At 47.8% G+C, this 4,574-nt stretch overlaps 1 protein-coding gene across 7 annotated transcripts in view; it reads right to left on the bottom strand.

Annotated features, from left to right (window-relative positions):
• The window catches only part of ATE1 (arginyltransferase 1), a 97,766-nt gene that overhangs the window by 3,423 nt on the left and 89,769 nt on the right, over window positions 1-4,574 (bottom strand). The gene's annotated exons all lie outside the window — the stretch shown is intronic.

Raw genomic sequence — 4,574 nt, 5'->3', positions numbered from 1 at the left:
ATCACACACTGAGATGTCCACTTTGCACAGAGACTTCTAGAAACACTGGGGTGGTTAGGGTTAAGCTATCATGGATACAGCGCAGATTTCATCACCAAACTGTGCCGAGACATCAGAGTTTTAAAATGACTTCATGAAAACCACATCCTTTCCCTAACCGCTCCCAATTCCAAGCATCCCCCAGATGACGGTGACTGTCCACACAAGAAGGTACTTCAGCATCACATAGGTAGAGGGGAGTCTGCATTTGCTAAGTTCCTGCTGGCACCTTCCTCCCCACTTTGCCCCACCCCCCCAAGAGGTCCATCCCCGCCACCGCCACCCCAGCACACTGGATTCTCACTGGCCACAAAATGCTTGGTATCTACGTAAGATTATACCTGAATGGGAAAAAATCGTACCATAACTCTGCAGTCATGTCAATTAAAGCTAATGTCCACGTTCTCTTAGGAATAATTTTACGTGTCAATCTAGGATGCATCCTATGAAGATACTGACATATAAACAATAACATTGGTTTCCTTTTAAAATTAAACAAAAATAGGAACCCTAAAGTGAATTCCTACCTTCTTAAACCCCACCAGTGAGCTTCATAAACATTCAGTAACAATCACTTTAGCTTTTTATTTGACATTTTCTTTTAACCACAAGAGTAATGCTTTTTGTGAAACTGGACAGAAATACGAAGTAATGCCAGCCATTCTACTCCCAGGTATAGACCCACAAGGCTTGCAGGCTGACAGTCAGAAAATTGCACACCGATGTTCGGGGCAGCACCGTGCACAGTAGCCCCAAAGAAGAAACCAGCTCTGTGCCCATCAACAGGCAGATGCGGTCCACACGAAAAAGTGCCCATCAACAGGCAGATGCGGTCCACACGAGGGAGGGCTGCCCAACCCGTAGGGGGCATCGTCTTGGTGCATGCTAGAGTGGGCGTAGTTAGAAGACATGCTGATTAAATAAGTCAATTAACAAAGGTCAACTATCGCATGACCTCATTTACATAGAGAGGAAAAGGCCTATGAACAAAGAAGCCGGACAGTGAGAAGGGTTAATGATGGAGGCCCCACACTGATGAAGTGACCCGCCTTTTATTGCAATCGCGGTCAGTCAGGGGCAGATCCCTAAGAGTTGACCTGGTTCACGTTGTGTGGAAGATTCACAGCAAAGCAGGGGTGGGGGTCGGGGTGGGGAGCTGGGTTACTGTTGAGGATGCACGTGCAACACACATCCCATGGGACCTGGCTTCTCGGGGTGGGAGTGTAGGTCCTGGTTTCACTGGAATCCGCTTGTAGCGCCTAGGGTCTTAACAAGCTTGCGAGGGGCCATTCAAGGTACAACAACTGGTCTCTATTCTCCAGGAACTCAGACAGGAACAGGAGGACGATGTAAAACCTACGTAAAACCAATCACCTCACGAGGAACTGCCTCCTCCTTCCCAAGCCCAGAAGAACGGAATGGCGCCCAGCTACGGCGACAGGACACTTGGAGCAGAGTGCACAGAGGAGCCGTGATCCCAAGGTGAAAGAGGTGGAGCATGATTTCAAATCCTCACGGATTTTTTCACACTTGCTGGTGTCATGGATGTCGGCTGAAGCCCTGAAACTATTTTCCTGAGATATTCTTGAAATAAGAATTATTCCCTCGTTTTCTTAAAAAAAAAATTAAAAAAAAATCAAAGAATAATTTAGCTTAACTGGATAGAAACCATAGGGGGTACATGCTATGTAAATAGGGGGCGGGGCAACTCAAAAAAGAGGTTATACAACTTGAAGAGTGTGATCACTTTCAGTGAAAGGTACGAGAGGGGCTTAGTTCATGGAAAAGTCCCAGTACCGTTTAATTCCATTTTTCATACACTTTTTGAAGTCCCTTCATATATTCTCAAACTCAACAAACAAAATTCTATATAAATAAAGCCTAGGAAAGTCAACAAAAATCCTACCAGATACGTGAAGAACCTGGTAGCCCCTGGCTGCTGCCCCAAAGGTTTGAGATTGGGACCCTCCAGCTGCCAGAGGAGAAAGGGTCTGGGAATCTGCTTCCACAAAAGGTGACAGCCCAGGAAGCCCACGAGGTTGTCCCCCAGTCAGAATCGCTTCAGACACAACCACCACCACACCCTTAAATTACGGAAAGTAGTCGTCAAAAAAAGCAGCCCTCTTTCTCAAAGCACCTTTGATGATGATCTTGAATTGACTGGCTCACAAAAGTCACCTGGGCTACTGACAGCTATCTCCGGTTATCTAATGCTCCAGCACCCATCTTGTGTGGATACACACCAGGCCTCTTCCTGTGAGGGCCCGGAGGAGAGAAAACTAAGTCATTTTGGAATTAGAGATCCTTTGTCATCTCAGCCCACTGAGATGTCTAAGGAGCCCTGGGAGCACTGAGAGTTTGGCGTTGGGGTGCTAACCACAAGGTCACAGGTTCAAACTTACCAGCTGCTCCACAGGTGAAAGATGAGGCTACTTGCACCTGTAACAATTACAGCTTCAGAAACCCTGACCTACAGGGCATTTTCACTGTATTCTCTACATGATCTCTAGGCTTTAATACCCATTGCAATGGCTACAAAGACCTCACACAAAATTCATGATTAAAGGGTTTATTAAGGAAGTAAAGAAGTTGTCATGCCAGTGAGAAATGCTCAGGGCATGTTACCAAGTTCTTTCAGGTCTGCTAACAAATGCCAGAAGAAATACCACTGAACTGTGAGCCTCAGCTCAAGCTCCAGGGTCAAGCAAACCCAACATTCTGAACTGTGTCTGTCAGCACCCACTCCCGTTAGCCTCAGCCTGAAGGTACTCAGCTCCAGTACTGCGGGTCAGCAAACCCAGCTCCCCCAATTAAGTGCTCGGAGGCACCCCACTCTGCAGGCCAGCCTCCTGCACAAACACTCAGCTCTACTTGTTCCATGCGTTGGAAAGCCCACCACTCCGCCGTGCTCTGGCTCCTGTTTCTGCTGCTGCTCCTCTGACGTCATAGGTGTCGTCTGGGTGCAGGAGGTTTACTGTGAGGGATCTCGGGTCCAGAGGATGTGATCCACTCCTGCATCTTGCTGGTAATGAGCCTCTTCTCCCCCCGCTTCTCAGAGGGTTTGTTTTATGCACAGCAGGATGACATCCCAGGGAGTCCCGTTCACAATTACTCACAGGTGAGCCTATCAGGATCTTCAGCCACCGCCTTTTTACCAGACACGTGCAAGAAAAGTCGTGAAGACTCTTGGGCTAGAAGAGCCACAGAGTTGCTCACTGCCCTGCAGATGTGTCCTACGCATGCGAGCCGCTGGACAGCAGTGGGTGTGGGTGGTGGGGCAGTCTTGGAAACGCGTTCCAGAGCTTCCTGCACTTCTTCGTCACCTCGACGGAAGAAACAACAAAGGCAGTCTCCCAAGACGAACATCTGATGGCTCGTGATGCAAACACGCTGCCAACTCTGATATTTTAATCTGCAAGGACAACTCTGGTGGGCAGCAACTGCTTGCGCGGTTTTCCTCAATTCCCAAGAGACTCACAGCACCGCAGGTGCAGTCAAAGGAAGAGAATCCAGACATCAGAAGCTCGCCTTGCCCTTCTTCCGGGGATTTAACTCATTTGTTCTTCTTAAAGAGACTTTCTAAAGCCCACGAGATCCAGAAACGGATGAAACACGCTATTTTCTTGCCCTCATTATTTACTGCTGCAGCATTATGATAGAGACATGAAAACAAGCTAGTTTCTTTGCCGTTGCTCGTGAAAGCTGTCGTTTAAATAAATGACAGGCACTGCAATGTTAAGGCAGTGACATGAAGTTGGACAAAATGGATACAACTAAAGAATTTCAAATTTGGAAGAGGTACACAAGCAAAGGAGAAATAATCTATCGAAATTCAACTCTGCAAGTTCAAATACGATTTTCAGTATTTGAAAGTGATGGGTGATAACTAACCAAGGTTTCTACCCTTCCGTGGGAGGGGGGGGGAGGGGAGAAGGGAAAGAACAAAAAGGAAGAGATTCCCATAGGAGATGGCAGAAGGCTGGGACGTTTGGCATTGTGTTAATCTTTGATTCCTTCCAATGCAATTCAGCCAGAGGTGTTCTTCCTGAAGTGCTTTTGAGTAACTCTACTCAGAGAATTCCCCGGGCCATAACACCGGGAGTCAGAGTGTGTCCCTTTAGGCACCTCCCTCCTTTGTTTCCTTCTGGAGGCTGAAAGGAGTGGGTGACATGGTGCAGCCTGACGGGCTGGGAAAGTGGGGATGGAAGGTCCTCATGTAGACTCCCGTTCTCTTCCCCAGTCTTGGCCTCAACCTGAAAATAACCGTGCATTACAGCATCTCTGTCAGCAGTTCCCTTTTCTAACCGCTCCTTTTCATCCACTTAACAAAAGCTGAAGATTCTGCCATCTGGCACAAATGGGTAAGACTCTTTGAGACCCCTACAGACCTGACCCTCCCCTTACTTTACTCAGTGCCCCTCTCAATCCTTGACAGACTCACGATTGAACAGGCATGCCTCAACTCCACCACCTACTGCACAGTACACAGTCACCAAGGTCAAATGGCCCCCTTGTTCTAGACCAGCAGTTCTCAA

Source organism: Echinops telfairi, unplaced genomic scaffold, assembly GCF_000313985.2.
Source record: "Echinops telfairi isolate 266 unplaced genomic scaffold, ASM31398v2 ScPeMD7_70;HRSCAF=299, whole genome shotgun sequence".
NCBI lineage: Eukaryota > Metazoa > Chordata > Mammalia > Afrosoricida > Tenrecidae > Echinops > Echinops telfairi.
Note: the sequence above shows the minus strand (reverse complement) of the source record. Positions and strands in the feature narration are given on the sequence as shown.